The sequence below is a fragment of the Netta rufina genome, assembly GCF_964035555.1.
Source record: "Netta rufina genome assembly, chromosome: 2".
In the NCBI taxonomy this organism is placed as follows: domain Eukaryota; kingdom Metazoa; phylum Chordata; class Aves; order Anseriformes; family Anatidae; genus Netta; species Netta rufina.
In genome coordinates, this window is record NC_140124.1 from 39,133,516 (window position 1) to 39,155,770 (window position 22,255).

Below are 22,255 nucleotides of genomic sequence, written 5' to 3' on the forward strand. Positions count from 1 at the left end.
TTTTTTTTTCTTTTTTTCTTTTTTTTTTTTTTTTTTTTTTGATACTGTGGAGGAAAGCAGAGCCTGTATGAGAAGTGAACTTCAGAAAATTCTGGTATATATTGGAAGAGTCTATTTTTTATTTTTTTTTCTCCTGAGACTGTCTCTGCTGCTGTATTCACTAGACAATACACTCGATCAGTCTTGCTGTTGTTACCTTCTCTCAGGTGACCTACTTTGGCTTCCTATACAGTCAGCAGGGAACCAATCCAGTGGACAAATGCATGCTGTGCTGATGCCCACACTGCAGTGGCAGCAGCAGTGTCTGTGCTAAAGCCATCTCAGCACCTCCTCACCATTCTGTGCTGCAGGCTATAGTGTAGGCATGTTCAGCCCCAGGGAGCCCAAGTAAGACAATCTGCAGCCATTTCATATACAGAGTTGAATCCCAGGAAAATAGTACTGACCTGAAATGCATGCTATTGCTCACAGTCCAGTGTGATCTTGCTGCTTCACACTACAGCCCGAACAAGAACCTGTGTATTTTGAGCTAGAGGCTGTGTTGAGTAGAGGGCACAGGATGAGTTCTAAAGGTGAACTGAGTCTGGTCAGCTTTGTAGAGCCTCATTCAAACTCTCACAGATATATTTGCTGAGCAGTTCTTGCAGAGATGAATGGGACCTCCTCCTGGGGGACACTGCTTGAGGGAAACACCTTCCTGATTTAGTTTTCATGCATACAGATACTGAGCTGGCTTTATCTCTGCATGCCTAAGGTCTTCCTCCTACATAAATCTCCTCCTTTCCTTGAAAAATATGTATATTTTTATTATTATTATTATTTGAATATCCAGATTTCTGTTAGTGGTGAAGAACTGCCTGCCAGTGGAGATCAGGGAGAGTTTAGAGTTTTTAATGGAGCTGAAATAAGAACTAGATTGAAGGCTATGAGCAGAAATTTTTTGTTGCTGTCTATATAGTAACATCCCAGTTGGATAATTTTCTAAAAGGATGCTTAGGTGGCTGGATATTATTATAACAAGCTTCTGTTGACTTGTAAGGATTATACTTTCTGTTCCTACCATTTATACCTGGTTACTTCAGTCTCCCCAGCCATGCCTAAGGCATTCTGTATTTTTTAATCTTTCCTCATAAGTCTGTCTCTCTCAGTCCCTTACCTCAGCCCAAATCAACCCAGTTCCCAGTCTCCCTTTCACAGCACATATATATTCTTGGCCATAAGGTACCCATAATGAATGAAAAATCCCAGATACAGTTGTAACAAAGCCACACAGGTAAAGAACTGTTTTCTCTCTACTTTGTGATTAGCAGCTTGTGTTCATTACTTGGATTTTATGTCCCTCCTTTGTCATATTACCTTGCAAATTCATGGCTAGCATTTTGCTCACAATTGCTCCAAAGTGCATATTGCTATTACTGCTTCCCAGGCTTTAATCTGATCATTGGATGCCTGTGTTTTGCATTAAACTCCTTGATAGGTTCTGGCTTTCAGTTTTTCAAGTTGAATTTTAATTTTTTGGCAGGCCTCTTGCCCTTCACATTCCTATTTTCTCTTTTACCTGTTCACATTTTTTCTCTTCTTTTCTAGAGCCTGCTTTATCAGAAGCATACAGACTCTGGGTATTGTGTTTTCCAGACTTAACTATTTTTAAAATCCTTGATGCCACTTTCCTTTGTTTTCCTTCATTCTACATCTGTCTCTTATCTGGTCTCTCACCTTGTTTTGTTTCAGTTGATAAATCAGTTTAGCCAGTGTATTTTTCTTTGTCTCCCTCAGTAACTTGCTTTACCGCATTTTTTCTCTGAAGAACAAGGCAACCTATCTATCCATCATAAGCATGTAAAATTCAAAATTCATTTTCTAATAAAGAGGAACAGCCTATTTGATATCAGTTTACCAGAGTCTGTATTTAAAGGCATCCTGAAGGGAAAAAAGTGCTATGATAATAATCACATACATTTTAAAATATAAAGCTATCTGAAACTATATGCGTTCTGACTTGGTAGAATACATATTTCTTTGATAGTCATTTTCATTTCTAAAACTATTGTTTTATTCTATTAAATCTCCTATTTAAAATAGTACATTCAGTCTTTTATACTCTCATACAAAGTTTAGTCAAAAAAACACACAAAACCAAACAAACTGAAAAGCAAGCAAACAAACTCAAAATAAGCACTACTTATAAGCCATTAAACATATAAAGGAATACAGTTGTTAGCATTAACATCTAGGAAAAAAAGTGTTTTTAGTAAAATATTTTCCAAATTGTCTTGACCTCTCTTAAACAAGATTCACATAATAGTATTTAATACCAGAATCTAGTATTTAATACCAGAATAGTATTTAATACCAGCTAGCAGTACCTAGTGAATATTAGTTTGTAATCTCAGAGAGTTGGCACAGGTTTTATAACTTTGTTCCTCTATTATTTTCTATTTTTAACTTTCATTACAGTGACTCTGTTTCGGGCTTTTTTTTTTTTTTTTCTTTTTTTTTTTCTTCCTGAGGGATAAGAATCTAGTGAGACCTTTTGAAGCACAATCCTCCAAAAATTCATGCCAATCACATTATTATCTATTTTTCTCAATCAGAAATTGTTTAAAGGCTTAAGTAACAGCCCAGAGCAGCTCACAATTATCTATAGAATGGTGAAGTGAGCAGGTCATACAATACAAATGAGCAGGTGTACAACTCACCTGAGAATTTTAGAGAGCATGCAATTCTGTAGAAATTTCATGTCCAGTTTTGAGGAGATAAAAAGAAAATTGAAATAGGCTTCAAACTTTGGTTATGAAGAAATGGACACTAGAACTAATCCTAGAGCAAACTGGAGTTAAGTAATGTAATTACATCTTAGCAGACAGAAAAGAACCATCCTGCCTGAAGCTGTATACAAGAGTGACTGTCAAATATAGGGCAAGCTTTGATAGAGGTTTTCTACTAAAACCAGCACCACTCTATAGACAAGGTAGAAGAAATAAAAAGCAAAACAAACACACACACACAAAAGGAAAAATAAAATAAAACAAACAAATAAACAAACCCAACAAAGCATGCAAAGTAAAGAGGAATAGACTACAACTGATTGTACTAGGTTTTTAATTAATGAGAACACAGGAGATCACTAAAATGAGTACATTACCTAATGGCAAATTAATATTATATGCTGAAACATCCCACAAGGGAAGAATTGGATATGCTAATATTGTATGAAAGAGATTGCCACTGGCAAATATTTCACTGTAGAGAGTTCTACATTAAGTATAAACTCAAAAAAAAACCCCTCTTAATATATGTCATGAAATTTTAATTGCCTAGATGTTACTAAAGCAAGATAAAAGCTTGATTATACACCTTTGCATCCTTTTGATGGTTTTTATTGACCATTGATCCAGAATTGTTTTTAGAACTGCAATGCATTACTGTATGAGTAATAGAACAGACATTTTGTGGTATAAAGTTATAATTCCCAAACAATAATATCCTAAACTGCTATTGGCCTAGGCCTGTCTGGATGCTTCTTGCAACACCCTTAGGGGATATTTGGCTTCAAAATTCACTTTCCTCCCATTGGTTCAATAGTACTGTCTGCCCTTTGGTAACATTCAGGCTATTGTGCAAAATACACCTGTTGTTTTCACTAATGTGAAGGGATCAGATGGGAATGGGAGACAGTACTGGATCTGAAGTTTGATATGTTTCATTACAGTGCTTCAGTACTTTTTATTTTTTATTTTTGTAAAATATAAGTTGTTTATTTTGGCTCTTTTATTATTCTTTTTTTTTTTTTTTTCTTTTTTTAATTTATTTTTTAACACTGCAACATCCAAAATGTAATTGAATGCCTTTTCCCAAATGAGAAGAGAGGAAGGAACTTCTTTAGTTTTGCATTTTGGACTTGGATAAATGTTTACTCAACGAAACTGTATCCAAGTCTTCATATTTTGGCCTATGACTGTTTAAGGTATGAACAACCAACATTTACATTGTTCCATTCAAAGCCATAAATCTGCTTGGTTTCACTGAAACATTCACTGACCTCAGTAAACTCTCTGGTGAATATGATTCAACATTCATATTTATAAAGAAACCTGAAAATAGCGGGATTTGATGTTTCCTTGGATTGAAGTCATAAAAACAAAAAAAAAAAGGAGGGGTGGAGGGAGGACTCTGCAAAAGGTAACTGCAACAGAAAGACCTGTATAAGACCCATATTTTCAGGCTCTTGATTTGTATATGTTGATGTGGGTTGTGTGAAACAGAATAATATGGCAGATTCTGAATGTTATTAGTAAGTTATTATAACCCATGTTTAGTTAGTTCTGTTTCTTCAATTGGAGACAATTAAAACATTTTTGGTGATTGTGACCATTTATATTGAATGGCTGGCTCATAATTTTCTTTGGTTGACCAGTTGCCAAATGAGAGATTGATTTCATACCTTTACACCCCCTTGAAAATGAGCAAAATTCTTTAAATTATTTGTCAATGCTTTTGTCCTGGCATATGATGAGATCTGGTTTGATCTTAATGTTCAAGATGAATAAAAAGACAGAGGCAGGCCTTCAGCTGCTGAAAACTGGCACTGATCCACTTATTTCAATAAAGACCAGTGTTTTCAGCAGAACTCAGCTGGGTTTATAGTTAAGTTGACCTATTCCATCTGTGGTCTGATTCTTGGTTGCCTTGCAGTCAAAATCAGGAGTGTTCCTGAATATTTGCTCACTCTGGAAGCATCAAGTATGTAAATGAGATGTTTCTCTTGTGTTTTGAGGGGAATTTCTGAGTAATAGTTTCATATTTGTGCTTAGTTACTTCAATTCTTTATTGCTGGCTCCCTGCTATTTAGCATATTCTCTTCCATGATAGTGTTTCTTTTGTGCTGCTGCTGCTGCTGGTTTCATTTTCTTGTCTTCTTGTTGTTCTCTTGAAGATGATATCTGACAGCTCACTGCCTGGTATTTAATTGTTTCAGACCTTCTGTCTTCCAGGTAATGGCCTGAGTATTAGCAATCAGTATAAACTTCTCAGAGACTTACTAAATAATAGGAAAACCTGCAAAACAATGACTTCAAAGCTCTGAATCTTAACACTTTACTGAAGATTTTTCTGAGCAATATAAACAATGTATCTCTTTTAACTTCTTGATTAAGTACACTTAAAATAACTTATTATATTTTACATGCATATGGAGAATGCAGTATTTTCCATTTCTGATTCTACACTCAGTAAAGCATGATGTCACAAAATAAATATGGTCAGAGCAGGAAGTCTGGCAATATCAAAATGTGTGCTAGAACTGTATATAGAATAGGACTGGAGGAAATTCAAATCAATCATAAATATATCATATATATATATCATATCATATACAATATCATATATAAGGCTGTGACCTCTTTTGGTTTGTAACCAATGTAAAAAATAATCCTAATATCTCTGGTCATGTAAGTGCATACAAACTAATCCTGAATTTAATAAGTCATTGTCAGATGCAGCCATGACATTACCTGAGAAAGCATAGGGTAATTTCAGTTCTCTGAGTGTTTTCTGTGCCAGCTGGGATTTTGTTTTAGTTAGTACTTCACCATGGCAGGAAAATGTGAACCCAAATCTGTAGCATCTAAAACTACCTGCAGGGACTCCTGTGCCAGGCTGTCTGAAGCACTTCAGAGGTATCTTTTTTAGTGCTGGAATGTTCAGAGTTGCTAACATAATTGGGACAAATGAAAGAAGGAAAAATGCTGAAGTAGCTGGATGAATTCTGCATACATTTATAAGAATTAATGGGAAACAAAACAAAACAATTGGCAGAGATTTCAACAGTAACAAAGAAAAGTGAAGGTTATTGTACTTCAGAAAAGATGAATGCCTTATACATAGTTTGAGAAAGACAAAAAGGAAACACAAATGAAAAAAAAAAAATGAAAGTAGGCTTGATTCCTGTGTCATGCTGTGTATTAGACTCAGGTTTAAGTCCACTGTCCTAGGCAATCCTTGACTGACTTGCCAGAATGATCACACTTTTGCTGGGGTCACACTGGCCTGCAGCTGCCCTGAAGACAACAAAGAAGACTTTGAGTCACTTTGTCTTTTTCCCTACCCTCAGCCTGTGCCAACAAACAGTTTATCAGACCCAAGCACCTGGGCCTCACTGAACCTGAAATAAATGTGTCTGTGTCCCTCTGACATGCAGCCAGTACCCATTACCTATCTGATAAGCCATGTCACAGGCCAAGCTAGAAGTTATTTCTGCCACCACTGTATACAGCAAGGAATATATGCAACTTCGTGATTTTTTAAAATCAGAATGTTTTCCTGAATAAAATGATTCTGAGTACCTTCCAGGAACTGAATTCTCAGAACAGAAGTCCAAGTTCATTCAATGTGACCTTCACATGAATCCACAGACAGGCTGGAATCCAAATCTGAAGTTAGCTTCCCACAAGTGGATGGGTGGGGCATGGTGCATTTAAACTGTTCATGTAAAAAAAGTCCAGACAGAAATGGTCTGCATCTTCTCAGGTCTTGCCCATACTTGTGCTTCTTACAGGCTGACAGAAGTCCAACCACCCTGCTGTTACCACCTCCTGAGCTATGAATGAGGCTAAGCATAAAAAGTGTACTGTCTCATGTTGGACATGTTTTTTTGAGGGATGGAGTTGTAACTGTACTGGGGGAAGATGTAAAATAATCCAAGTTAGGAACATGCTATATAACATCAGGAGTCCTACTCAATGCATTGTTACAATTATCTACTTTAAATGGGAAAAAATAAGTAAAAGTGGGATTTGCTTTGAATCAGATAACAGGTGGCAGTATTATTCTGAGCTGATGTTACCGATGCAAATACCCTAGAATATGGCAAACAAATGTCTAAAAAATCAGTATTTATAGGGAGTCTGTAAGTATATTGACTACATGGGGATTGTTCTGACTGCAGATGTATGGGGAGTGCATCAGGCCCATATGTTCCCTTACAGTTCTCCTACAGCAATGTCTTTCATCTTTCATCCCTGTGTAGATGCATCATATCAATGGCATAGCCAGTATTCCTGCAGGTGAAGCATAGGCTCACAGATAAAATGTCTCTCTCTTTTCCGCCTGTGCAGCAGTCATTCAGTCAGGTGTGTAGTTCATCACATTTGTATTCGTGGTATGGGTTATAAGCACAAAAAAATGCCAGAGTAAATTATTCAGGTGTTGCCTCTGCCCATAAAATGATGGTCACTCTTTGAAAATAAACTCATGGAAAGCAGGCTGTGTATAGAAAGCCATTTCTTTGATGGATGTTAGCTGCAGGGGGAGGATAAAACAGGCCCTTACCTATAACTCTGTAGGGTAATCATTCCTGTAAGTGAAACTTCCTACTGTAATCGCACAAAGACTGGAGCACTGTGAAGGCAAAATCAAAATGCTAGCAGACAAGTTGTCCTCCAGTTTATTAGGGTTCCTTCCCAGGAGGGCTACATTCAATTATGTTTTTCAGTGGTTTGCCAAAAGAGCTTCACAGTTAAGCCAGCTGAGTTTGCATTCAGATTTTCTGCTTTAAGTTAGAAATGTCTTGCTTTTCAAAGCTTTCCAGCTGACCTGAAGTGGCATGCTAACAGTACTACAGCTAATTGAATATATATCTCATTTTTCATTTCTGCAGTTTTTACAGACCATTTCCTCATTAAAAAGGTGAGTGTTTGTACAGGAGCAGACAAGAGAATTAAGCAGCAGGAAAATCTCTCTGACAAGACATTGTCTCTTTCTTTTGTTTTTTGAGTTTGGCAGCTGGATACTTCTGTTAACTCATATTTATCTTGCACTAACATAATAATTGGGAAATGACTACTTTGCTTCAGTAGAAGTATCCTGCAGTTAAATGCAAGAGAAATGCAAGAGACTATGTTTTCCTCAAGGCTGTGCTCTATTCTGTTTTTATAGTGCCATTTGTATATATATCCCAATAAAATTTAAAGAGAGATCTGTAACGATCATCAGCAAAGCACAGCTCTGCAAGGACTGAGGACAGTAAAAGATTCAGATAATCCATGTTATAAAAAGAAGTGCTTATACTAATTAATCAGTGCACATACCTCAGATTCTGGTGTTAAGTGTTGCAAGAGTTCTCAATGAAGGGCACCATTTTGAGTTGTACCGTTTCTTTCCATTAAAGAAAATGATCACTTTCAGACATTTAGAAAGTGAATCTGGGAGGTTTTTTTTTTATGCACCACTGAAGAACGCCAAATATTAGTATTATGCTCAATGTTCCTTTGCAGTTCATAATCCCTTGAGCCATCTAGTTCATACAAACATCTGCAGTAAAAGTGTACATAAGGCCAGGTACATGCTGGATTTGGACAGAGGTACTGTGTAGGCCTGAAAATTAAATAAGCTTATTGAAGTAGAATAGATATTGCTGTTCAATACAATTTATTGAATTAGAAAATAAGCTAGGTCTCAGCGTTTTTTGAAAATGTAAGTTGATTCCTGTACAACAATAGATGCTATGCTGACTCCCACATCTCATCTCCCAGATCTCAGGTGCTCCAAACATTTTTTTTTTGTATTTTTATATATTTAGCCTGATTTTTTTTTTTTTTTAACAAAAAAGGGTGACAAAGAATAAGTATTATTGCTGTAATGCTAACTGCAGTGTAGCAGGAACCTAACTTTCTGTTGAATTGGTTATAAAAATGTTCCCAAGTAGTCAGTGTCCCCTTTATTGAATAGCCTTATTGTATTTGACAAGAGAAATGCTTTGATCCATGAGGAACTTGTTTTCTGTCTGCGCTTCCCTGACTCATTATTGATGCAGTATACAGATATTTGGAGATATTGAATGGGAAGAAGCATGATCAAAGAGGAGAGGATGATCTAAGACCACTGTAAGTGAGAGATTAGGTCTTTGAAGAGACTGAGAGTGTTAAAAGGTATTTGTGGCATGTTCAAAAGAGCAGGTGTGTCCAGTATCTATGGGAGGGAAGGAGAGAGACTGATAATGCTAGATTTAATTGTCACTGCCTTGCATTTCTGGTCAGTGAAGCATTTGTATAAAATAGCCTGACAGCATGCCTTGCTGCAATCCGCTAGACCTACTGGATATATCTGGTTTTGCTGATGCTCTTAGTCAGAGGCTCTGAGCTGTTCTGCATCTACAGTTTTGTCTCTTTCTTGCTTCAAAGCAACTGTGACAGAAAAGCTGGGTAGGGCTATCCAAAAGCAGGGTCATCCTTCTGCCTCACTGCACCAAGAAGCAAGGACAGTGACGTCTGGGATACCCTTCTGAGTGTCAGCACACAAAGTCTCTGCGTGGTTTCACAGCTAAACTACACCACAACTGCTCTCTCATTCCCCATCTTCAAAGGAAGAGGGAGAGAAAATATGATGGAAAAGGGCTCAAGGGTTGAGATAAAGACAGAGAGATCACTCAACAATTACTATCACAACCAAAATAGACTCAGCATAAGAAGATTAATATAATGTATCGCCCATTGCTAACAGACTAGAGCAGTAAGAAACTAAAAGCAAACTAAAACACCTACCCCTATTCACACTCTTCTACCTCCTCCCCCCAAGCAGTGCAGGGGAATGGGTAATGGGGTCTGTGGTCCGTCCCCAGTGCTTTGTCTCTACCGCTCCATCACAGTCACTCTCTGCCCCTGCTCCATGTGGGGTCCCTCCCACGGGATGCTGTCCTTCCCAAAACTGATCCTGTGTGGGCTTCCCACAGGCAGCAGCTCTTCAAGAACTGTTCCCACATGGCTCGATAACACAGGGTCCATCCCCCAGGAGCAAACTGCTCCAGCATGGGTCCCCCACAGGCAGCAGCTCCCCCCAGACCCTCTGCTCCTGCGTGGGCTCCTCTCCACGGGCTGCAGCTCCGGCCCAGGGCCTGCTCCTGGGGGGGCTCTCCATGGGCCGCAGCCTCCTCCAGGCCACATCCACCTGCTCCACCGGGGGCTCCTCCACGGGCTGCAGCGTGGAGATCTGCTCCATGTGGGACCCATGGGCTGCAGGGGGACAGCCTGCTCCACCAGGGGCCTCTCCACAGGCTGCAGAGGAACTGCTGCTGCGTGCCTGGACCACCTCCTGCCCTCCTTTTGCACTGACCTTGGGGGCTTCAGGGCTGGTTCTCACTCCTTGTTCTCCCAGCTGCTGTTGCACAGCAGTTTGTTTTTTTTTTCCCCCTTCTAAAATGTTCTCACAGATGTGCAAACAGCATCTCTTACTGGCTTGTCTCTGAGCAGCAGTTGCACAGCGTATGCAGGACAACTGGGGGATCAGGCCCAGTCAGTATGGGTTCATAAAAGGCAAGTCCTGCCTGACCAACTTCATCTCCTTCTATGACCGGGTGACCTGCCTGGTGGATGGGGGAAAGCCTGTTGACGTCGTGTACCTAGACTTCAGCAAAGCCTTTGACACGGTCTCCCACAGTATTCTCCTGGAGAAGCTGGCAGACCATGGCTTGGACAGGCATACGCTTTGATGGATTAAAATCTGGCTGGATGGCCGGGCCCATGGATTAGTGGTGAGTGGAGTGAAATCCAGCTGGTGACCAGTCACCAGTGGTTTTCCCCAGGGGTCAGTGTTGGGGCCCATCCTCTTTAATATCTCATTGATGATTTGGATGAGGGAACTGAGTGCACCCTCAGTAATTGCAGATGACACCAAGTTGAGGGGAAGTGTCAACCTGCCAGAAGGCAGGAGGGCTGCAGAGGGACCTGCGTAGGATGGGTTGATGGACAGAGGCCAATGGGGTGAGATTCTAAGTGCTGGGTCCTGCATTTTGGTCACAACAACTGCATCCAGGCTTGGGGGAGAGTTGCTGGAAAGATGTGCAAAGGAAATGGATCTGGGGGTTCTGGTTGATGCTTGCCTTGTAGGCAGTGTGCCCAAGTAGCCAATGGCATCCTGGCTGGTATCAGGAATAGTGTAGCCAACAGGACCAGGGAAGGCATCATCCCCCTGTACTCAGCTTTGGTGAGGCCACACCTCAAGTACTGAGATCAGTTTTGGGTCCCCCTGTATGAGAAAGACATCAAGGCCCTGGAGCACATCCAGAGAAGGGCTATGAAGCTGGTGAAGGGCCTGGATCACAAGTCTTATGAGGAGCGGTTGAGGAAGCTGGGGTTGTTTAGTCTGAAGAAGAGGCTCAGGGGAGACCTTATTGCTCTCTACAACTAACTGAAAGGAAGCTGTGGGGAGCTGGGCGTTGACCTCTTCTCACAGATAACTAGCTATAGAACTAGAAGGAATGTCCTCAAGTTGCACCAGGGGAGGTTCAGGTTGGAAATTGGGAGAAATTTCTTCTCAAAGAGAGAGATTAGGCATTGGAACGGGTTGCCCAGGGTGGAGTCACTGTCCTTGGGGTGTTTAAGTCTAGGTTGGACGTGATGCTTAGGGACATGGTTTAGTGGGTGATATTGCTGGTAGGGGGATGGTTGGAGCAGATGATCTTGAAGGTCTTCTCCAACCTTAATGGTTCTGTGGTTCTATGATTCTCCAGAGGCCGCAGGGGAACTTCTGCTCTGGCACCTGGAGCACCTCCCGACCTCCTTCTTCAGTGACCTTGGTGCTTGCAGGGCTGTTTCTTTCTACATTTTCTCACTCTTCTCTCCCAGCTTCTGTAGCAGAGCAGTTTTTTTCTCTTTCTTAAATCTGCTCTCCCAGAGGTGCAAACAACATCGCTTACTGGCTTGGCTCTGGCCAGCAGTGGTTCCCTCTGAAGTCGGCTGAAACTGTCTCTTATCTGACATTGGGAAGCTTCTGGGCTCTTCTCATAGCAGCCACCTCTGCAGAACTCCTCCCCCCCAAAAAAAAAAAAACCAACACCTTTCCACATAAACACTATACAGTCCCAGAAGGGAGTTCATGGCTCACTACAAGCTCCACCTCAGGGAACAGCTCTGTATTCCCCTGATGCTGCACATACAAGGAGTGTGTAGCAGATGCATAGCACATTACTGCACACATGGGCTATGCAGAGAGTGGCTTACTAATGTGAAGTTAAAATATTTCATTTTCTAGTCCTTTTTTAATGATTTGTTTATGCATCAACAATGGTGGTGTCATCAATGATTAAAACAGGTTGAAATACAATTTTATATTAACTCCAACTGCAATGACAGCAAAAGACTGGAAGAAATTTTCGTTTGAGTTATTGTCATTTCAGCCCTTCAGGAATTTGTAGAGAAAGGAAATCAGACTTAGCTGAAGTGTTTTTTTAGTCTTGAAAAAATAATGTCTGTTGAGCTAAGTCTTTCTTGGTAAAATATATTTAAAACTAGATGAACATTTAGATTCTGTAAATCATTGTCAGTATCACATTTTTGGGCAAATCAGGTGCTGAAACTTCATGACTAAACAACATCATTTGAAAAATACTCTAATTGTTTCATTTTTTCTTTATTTTCTTGTGGTAATACACACATTATTATGAGTGTCTCCCTAATTCAACCTCCACTATCCAAGGGGCAGATTTGTAGACTGATGTGTTCGCATTTGAGGAGACATGTTGAGTGAAGACCAGTATGTGTTGATATGGATATATCACAGAGTTTGTATTGAAGCCTATCTTCAGACATAAAGGCTACAGAAGAAAAGATCCTCATAACTATTGCTATTTATTGTTGTCAAAGGAGATGAAAGGTTCATGTCAGATTGCAAGTTCCTGCTGGGCAGACTCAGTTAACTTTTTGGCATCTAATTTAGACTTCACCCTGTTGGGAGCAGTAAACATGTGGCGGGACTTTCTGGAAATCAGCTGGACTTTGGAAATGTCTGTGTTATTTCCTAAGTATTTGCTCTGCAAGCAAGCTCCGTGTCCACAGTTGGGAGGTATTTCAGTCAGCTCATGTGAATAACTTGCAGATTCAACATGTTGCTTCCCCTGCTTCACTCTGTGAAATGGGCAAAATTCCCTAAAGTAGAGGTTGCATTTTAGGGATAAGAACTAAGTTTTTCATGTTCACCTTCTTTGCACATCTTTTCTAAAAACAAAGATGCATTTTGCTGGAAACATTCAATTTTATCTATTATCCAGTGTTCAGAATATACATAGAGCTGTAGTGATGGAAGAAATGCTTCCACTTAAAGTAAAACTCTCAAATTGTCTAGTGAGGCTTTGGGGAACTGAAGTTCTTTCCAGGATTTGGTAAATAGATTTTGATTTAAAAACAACCCAAAGTCTACCTATGGATTGCCATTGTGGAGCTACGAGCAGAAATATTCTTTTATTTTTATTTAAAAAAACAACCAAGCAAACAACAACAACAACAAAACTACTTCTTTGTCTTGGTATTTCTACAGTAATGGAAATGTCATAAAGGACTGAAATGTTAGTGTAGGTAAGATTGTCTTAGGAATCAGAAGCCTGGAATGTTATGATACCTGATCTTCTCATTTATTCTTGCTTCCCAATGTTCCTCTGCTGAGGGTTAACAACCCCTAACAAACCCCCAAATACTGTGAATTTTTGTCAAAACAGCACTGCCAGTCTGCTTTGCTGAAAGGAAACTGTCAATATCCTTCTCTGAAGGAGAAAATTGTCTGTCATGGCCAGGTTGAATTCATAGAATGGCTTGGGTTGGAAAAATGGTGCACAAGTGTGTCCAAGCACATATGGGGAGGACCAACAAAAACTCACTCGGCACTGGCAGTGGTGTACACAAGGGAGGAAACATCAAAGGTGGAATTTTGTTGAAGATTGTTTTTAATAGGCATATCTATGAATAGATGATTGTTAATATGTTATAGGAATAGATTATCAATAGTTGTTCCATCAATTGCCTGTGATGGCAGAAGCATTCTAGAGAAAAGAATACAGAATCCAGTGATACAGAATAATAAAACAAAACAAAACAAAACAAAAACAGAAGAGAACTTTTTCCATGCCCAAAAACAGTTTCTGATGGCTGTGTGTATGATGACACACTAAAATATAAGACTTCACTTTTATGTCCAGATATAACATTCTCATGTGATCTAGAATACTGTTACATACTGTAAGTATACTGTATGTTAAGCTATCTAATCTTTTGGAGAAAAAGCTCATTACAATGAAATGAGATAGGAGGTGATATTGTTTTAAACATATGTGTAGTGCAGCACATGCAGTATTTGATTACACATGAACAACTTCCTTGTGACCAGGACTGTGAAAGCTTTGTTTAGATAAATTACATGATTTATACTTGAGATCTGTCTGCAACATCAAACTCAAAGAAAAAATATACAAACTCATAAAAATGGACTTTTTTTTTTTTTAATGTCACCTTTTTCTGGTCACCTTTCATTAGTTTCAATATATTTCAAATCTGGTTACCATGATATCTTTTAACAGTCTAGGAAGTGAATGAGAAAAATAATTCATGTTAGAGAATTAAGATAGGGATCAAATAAAAGTCTTCATCTCTCAAAATATTATGGTTGTAGGTAGATACAGTGTGGTAGAATATAATGTTTGTACGGTCAAATAGTGTAGCCAAGAAGAAGTCTCTCTCCTTGATTTTGGTATATTGTGTCAGGATTTTTTTTTTTTTTTTTTGGGGGGGGTCCTTCTAGGGCATATATTTCATGCATACTTTCTAAGACTATGTGGAGGGTATTTTAGGCATATTTCCCCTCCATACAGAGAAGTCTGGCTGCACTAGCTGGTGAACATGAATAGACAGTGCTAGAAACCTGAGTCTGAGAAGTCTGTGGTACAGAAATGAGAAGGGACATGTCTGATGGCAGCTAAAGGCCATCACAAGATGGCCCATAAAGGAAGAGAGGAAAATGTACCCTGAAGGGGACAAGTAGTTTTCACCTTGGCAAGCCATGCAGCTCATCAGGGCAGGGTGTGTGTTCTCATTCAGCTGGAGGCCAGAACTACTGGGAGAAGTAATACCACACTGTGAAAAAATTGGTATCTCTGGGAAAAAAAAAAAAAAAAAAAAAAAAGCTCAAGATTTGGAATCAGTGTCTTTTCATCACATAGAACACGACACTTCAAAATCCAAGCTAAAAATACACAAAAAATCTTGTTCTTAAGAAAGTTTGCTTTAAAGTTCTTGTAATTGTAGTTGAGGCCAGCTGCCTCAGAGCTGGTATAGCTGCAGCACCTGCCCACGAGTTCAGGGGGATCTCGTGCCCTTGTTTTGCCAGGGCAGCCCAGGACAGCAGCTCTACCAGGCCACACTCACCAGCTCTCTCACCAGGCTGACAGGGAGTGGGTGGTGTCAGGGCCACGGGGGCTGCTGCACCCAGGCCCTCTGCCTAGAAATGGCCTCCAGGAGGGCGGTGACACGCAGTGCCCATCACCAGCAGGGAAGGGCCAGCAGCGTGTGCGCAGTGGTGTGCAGCTGTTGTGGCAGGGCACAGGGCTCTGCACCAGCTATTGGCAGTCTGCGGTGTCACACGCCTTACATGGTGTCCCTTAAGCAGAGAGATCACTCCAAAAAGTCTGTGGCGAACCCAAACGGAGGGCCTGCCCAGAGACGCGGCTTTTTCAGGCCTCTGGCTGCAGGGAGCACCTGAGCCTGCTGCTGCCAGGGAAGGAGAGCAGCTGGGAGACCGCCTGTGCTCAGGTGGAAGGTCTGCACGCCATCGTGGCTGAGCTCAGGTGGAGAGACTATAAGGAGCATCAGGGCGTGTGAGCAGGAGTTTGACTGGTGGAGTAACTAACTCCCTGGTGTGCCAGAGAGAAGGGTGCTGGGTGGATGCCCCCCAGGAGGGCAGTCAAACCCCTGCACTGTTGCTGTCAAGCAGAGGAAGGTGACCAAAAGACGAGAAGGATTGGAAGCAAGTCCCAGTTTGGTGCTGTGTGCAACCCCCTTCTGTACCTTCCTCACTTCCTCAGGTGCCCCTGGAATAGGTTTGAGGCCCTGGATCTTCAAGGAGAGGTAGGCAAGTATGTGGTGGAAGGCCTACCCATGAGATCACATCAGAAGAGGCAGCTAACACTATGCCTCACAAATTCCATCTAAAAGAAAGAAAGAAGGGTAATTGCAGTAGGAGATTCCCTTCTGAGAGGAACAGAGGGCCCAATATGCAGAGTTGACCCTCACTGAAGGGAAGTCTGTAGTCTACCTGGAGCCCGGATCAGGGATATCACCAGGACACTGCCCAACCTGGTGTGCTCGACAGACTACTACCCGCTACTGATCTTCCAGATAGGTGGGGAGGAAGCTGCATCCCACAGTCTGAGGGGAATAAAGGATTTAAAGGCCTTGGGAAAGTTGGTGAAAGTGTCTGGGGCGCAAGTAATTTTCTCTTGTGGTGGTGATGTGGAACAGAATAGAAGGATCCGGTCCGTAAATGATTGTCTATGTGAATGGTGGTGCTACTGGAAGAGTGGCTGATACACCAGAAGGCTATGCCATTTAGAGAGATCTGGACAGTCTGGAGAGTTGGGTGGAGAGGAACTTAATGAAGTTCAACAAAGGTGCAGAGTCCTGCACTTTGGGAGAAAAAAAAACCTTTACCAGTGCAGGCTGGGGGTTGACCTACTGCAAAGCAACTCTGTGGAGAAGGATTTGGAAATCCTAGTGGGCAACAAGTTATAAACATGAGCCAACAATGTGCCCTTGTGGCCAAGAAGGACAATGATATCCTGGGGTGCATTAGGAAGAGTGTTGCCAGCAGGTCAAAAGAGGTTATCCTCCCACTCTACTCAATCCTGCTGAGGCCACACCTGGAGTATTGTGTCCAGTTCTGGGCTTCCCAATACAAGAGAGCTACTGGAGACAGTACAGTGGAGAGCTACAAAGATGCCTGGGGGACTGAAGCATTTATCTTATGAGGAAAAACTGAGAGAGCTGGGCTTGTTTAGCCTGAGTAAGAGAAAGCTGAGAGGGGATCTTCTATTATAAATATTTTAAGGGAAGGTGTCAAGAGGCTGGGGCCAGACACTTTTTTGCTGTTGCAAGCAACAGGATGGGAGGCAATGGGCACAAAATGAAACACAGAAAGCTCCATCTGAATGTGAGGAAAAACTCTTACTGTGAGGACGGCAGAGCACTGAAACAGATAGTCCAGAGAGGTTGTGGAGTCTCTTTCTCCGGAGATATTCAAAACCTATCTAGGTGTGATCCTGTGCGACCTGCTCCAGAGGTCTCTTCTCATCTCAGCCATTCTGTGATTCTGTGATTTGGTAACTGCATGAAGAAGAGAGGGGATATATTTTAAAGGAATGGAGAAGCACAACTGGAAAGGAGGGAGATGAACCAGATTTTCTAAGATGGTGTGCATTGCAATCATCATTGTGATACTATCATGAGCTGGAGACATTAGATGGGGTATCATTTCTTCTCTTCTGATGGTCAAACTGTAAATGTTTGAAAATATGACCTTGATCCCCTCAATCCCAAGCTTGCACTTGAGCAAGCTGTATGAGAGCTGAGAGGAGCATTTAGCATCTTTTAATGTCTCTCAGGTATAGCAACATTCCCATGCACATCTGGAAAGCATGCGATCAAGAAGCAACTGTAACTTTTCTGGGAGTTGTGAGCTGCTGGTCCCCTAAGAAGATCATAAAACAGTAAAAGACATGTATAACAACAGTAGCTCTTAATATTTCTTCAGCAAAACGAATCCACTGGTCAAAATTCCAGTTCCTAACCGAATGGAACTGAAACACATGTAAATACTCCCCAGCTCTTATCACTGTAGGAATTTGCCACTATTCTACTTGCCTTTCAGATGTTGGAGTATCCTGCATCTTACCTCTGCATTTCCTGGCTTGGAAAAATGAAGATTTTAGTGAATAGATATTCTGAAGAAGCACAAGCTAACAGTAACCCATTTATTTCCTCTTTGAGTATCTTGAGTGGTCAGAAAACAGGAAGAAATGGAATTTCCTTAATATGTTCACCTGTATAAGTAATGCAGATAGGCTACTAATTCCTTTGGTTTGCTTCAGTTTATGTCATCATTTGTTGGATTCATATGTGGATTTTTTTTTTTTTCCCGTGAGAACATCAAAAGTGGAATAGTGGTTCAGGACAGTGTGCTCTTTCCTATTCTTTTCACAGCAGGAAAAAAAAAAAAAAAAAAGTACTAAAATACTGTAGACGTGGAAATAACTTAATTTTTTGTCTGCATCTGATCTCTTCTGGTTGTCATTGTACTGAGGAAGAAACAACTCATTTCATACCCACACCCCCAGCCTGCCTTCCTTTTTTTCTGTCAAAGTGGTAAAACTTTATCACTCATTCTGCAGTCAAGTAGGGGTCAATCACAATCTGGCTATTCATGTCTGTGCAGCTCTTTGAAAATATGAAGTGCTGTAAGTGCTGAGTGATTTCAGAGACCTTTTTATGAGCACAGTCTTGCTCATAAGACAAATGCTACCACAAAAACATTAATGCTTGAAAATAAGTAGTATTTAAATTTAAAATATAGGGTAGAACGATGTGCTTTTGCATGTGCATTTTAATATGTTTTAGCATTAAGCCCTGAAGTAATTGAAACTCAGTTATGGATTGAATTTCTCAATACAGTACTTGTAAAATATATTCAATTTTGTGTGCAAAATTTGAAAAAAAAATTACTTAGATCACCTTAATCCTGATTTTTTGTGCCTCAGCTGACCTTGATCTTCATATGCTTTTACAGAATCACGCACTGATAGTCTTATTTATGGACAGATTTTTACCTCCAGGAGGACAGCAGGGACTACAAGTCCAGTCTGATTACCTGTCCTGTCCAATTTAACCTCAGTCTATTGTCTTGGACTCACTCAGCTGCCCATTTCCCCTCGATTCTCACCTCTGTCCAAACTGTTTGAAATGCTGGAAGGCTGCTGTGTCATTTTCAACCAGTTGAGTTAAGCCGTAATCTGAAAAATTTATCACCTTCCCTTGTTCCCTACCTGTGGAGAATTCAGTTGAAATTGGATCTGGATCTACACCAGCTATAGTTTTATTTTTCCCAACTACAAGGCTCTTCAAAAAACACTCCTCTTTAGTTCCCAGTAAATAAACTTAGCATGGCAGGTCTGGTTAAGGTATGTCAGAACACAGCTAAGAAATAGAAAGGCTTTGAGTATTAAATCAATAATGGCCTTTTCCTAGCCAGTAATCATAAGACAGGATGAAACATTAAGTATCTCTTTCAGGGCCAGATAGAATTCATTCTGCACATCATCCATTTTTTACCTCACATAAAAAATAAAAATAAAAAATCATTGCACATGACAGACAAAGAATTCTTGCAGGCATTTCAGCCTACCAAAATTAAATCACAATAATATATCTGGTAATTCTGTATCTATTTGAACAGTTAGGTTAAAAATGAGGAACGCATAGAGGCAAATTGATGTGTGTGGTAGTGGGCAATACAGGGGTGCAATAATGTTATTGATGAATACACAAAAAACATGTCAAACTGTGATTCTGTTTTAAGAGACAATTGTTTTAAAGAAGAAGACTCCTATTCCCAACACAAAACCTTTCATATTTGACCAAGAAGAACTTTGTTTTAAAAAATGTTAACAGGGTGGAAACTGGAAAGGTCTAACTTAATTTTAGATCTCAAAATGTGTTTTTGCATAATTCTCTCCGGATTGCTGGACATTGAAAATGAAACAAATTTGAAAACTATTATCACGTAAATTCAAGGCAAATGCTAGCTAGAGGCTTCTGTAGTAAATAAATACACCATCCTTAGACAACTTGACTTTTGGTTATTATGAACTCTGTCAGATTTTATTATTTCAAACTGGCTTGACATTGCAGTTTGTTCAGGTTGGGCGTTGGGCACAAGCAATTTGAAGATGATCTTGCAAGTTTTTTTTTTTTTGGTTTTTTTTTTTTTTTTTTTTGGTTACAAGAAAGCCATTTGAAAAATCTCAGTGGCCAATTGTAGGTTTAGATCTTTTATAGCTACCTTCTCATGCTATCTATGCCTACATTGAAACCCTCAAAGTAAGCCTGAGATATCTGAGCTAGCATTAGACAGATTAGGTTGGATATGTGAATCTGTACCTAACCTTCAAGGGCTCAATGTGGGTTAGATTCTCTATTCAGAAGCAGGATAAATTAAGCCAGTCTGAAGTCTGTGCAGCTTCCAAGACCCATGTGAGGTACATATGAGCTTTTTAAGGAATCTATGCACACTCACCAGATGTAACGCAAAAAACAGTCATGTTACTGCTACTCCTAAAATTGCATCTTAAAATGTAGTTTAGCTTGAAAACATAGATCTGCAAAACTGTAAGGGTCTTTTTTATCTCTGTTTTTCCTCCTGTACACATTCTGTGATGCATAACTATTATATAAAGTAGTGCTAGACACAAAAATGTACATCATAATGACCACTGAAGACCATCACGGAGACTCTTAAAATTAAAGATGGGTATGCTGGGACTCTACAGTTCAGAAACACCATTCTTTATTGTGACAATTTGTGCTACATTTAGTTACTACATAAAGGTAAGAATGCACTAGGAATTCTAATAGGTGACGCTGTTGGTGTATGTGTGTATATATAACATACTAAATACTGCAGCAAGCAGTAATGCTTTCAGAGCATATGCTAAAAACATTAAAAATAGCATGAATACATTTGATGATGAAGAATGTAAGGACAAAGTCAGGCAGGCATCCAGGTGCAAAATGAAACAAGAGCTCTACAGGCAGGAAACCCAACTCAGATGTGGTGAATCTACAGTCCAAAAACTTTAGTGTCCCAGAGAAACCTGGCAAAGCAACATTTGTATTTCCACTGGCACCACAATGGGGAGAGAATAAAATAAAAGGAGGACATTTAACAGTGCTTTTCTTGCTGTTAATTGCTATTCCAACAAGTTAGGAAAATGAGGAATATCTGAAGTGTTCAGTTCTGCCAGGGGAGTGTGTGCTTGACTCTGCCTCAGTCCAATGGGTTGGAAGGCATCCTGGGAGAAAACCTGAAGTGCCATCAGGGGACTGAGCTCAGATGTCTCCTGTATTCAGAATTCTGATTTCCATTTCTGTTATTAAACGTTACATATTTTATGTCACAGAAAAACAAAACAAAACAAAACAAAACAAAACTGTCTTTTTCACCTTAGAGTCAAGTATAAAGTATTTTATATATATTTTATATAAAGCCCCAAAAGTTAACTGATGCATGCTGAATATTCACTTCAGTTCCAAACAACGTATCTGCTTACATTATGGAGTAACAGAGTGCCTGTCACCCAGAGTGTACTGCAGGGCTCTCAAGTCCTTGAGTACAACCTGGGAGAGGAAAATTTCTAGCCATTCCTAGCCTGCCTCTTTGGAAATGAGAGCTAATAACTCTGAAAACAATGATATATTTGTCAGATTTTTTTTTAATTTTTTTTTTTTCTCAGCCACCAAAGCAAGTAAATAAGGCTAACTTCTTTCAGGAAGGGTGGGGAAGATCTAGAAAGGCACATTAACCAGACAGGCATTTTCTCCTCTCTGAACTACTACCACTCTTGCCTTTCTGTCCATACTGAAATTCATTAACCACGCTGAGATCTGGTGCAAAAGACTGGTGGCTGATTTCCTGACCCCAAATAAGCCAAGGGTCAAGCTTCTGTTCTGAAGATTAGTACCACTCCCATATAATAATACTTATTTCTGTGACTTCTGTTGTAATTTTTCCTAGACTGACAGCATAGCATAATTGTAACTTGATGTCTAAACTAGAAAGGGTCTTCTGTCAAGGGATATGAGTATAAAAACATTAAAGCTTGGACATTGATGTTTACAGACTATGGAGGAGCTAAGATCTGGAATCTAATGGGCTTTCTAGTCTAGTTCCAACTCAACTACTAGAGATTAGAAATACAAAAACAGACCACAGTAAAACTGCAGAGAACAGTGCTTTGTCCTAAATTGGTATGTAACTCTTCTTTGACCTGCTCCTTTCTTCACCAAAGTACAAGGAAGTTTTGCCATTGATTTCAGTGGCAGCCAGATCAAGCCCTTTGAGATGAAATTTGTCATTACATGCAAACCCTGACACAAAGGGTAAGTGCACTTTCATCCTTTGATTGTTGAAAATCCATACTTTATTTGATGATTGTCTTTTAACAAAATCACTCTTCCGAGACCTTGCTGTGATGCATGTACATTCCTAATGTTATTAAGAACCTCAAAGGGCAGGTAAATTGGTTGTGTTTTTTCTAAAACCACTTCCATTTCAATCTAAAACCTGACTGCACTTTGCAGTATTGCAGACAATGTAAGCTGACATGAAAAAGATAAGCTTTGTAACAGAATAATTTTTTACTCTACATAGAATATAGAAAAAAAAAAAAAAA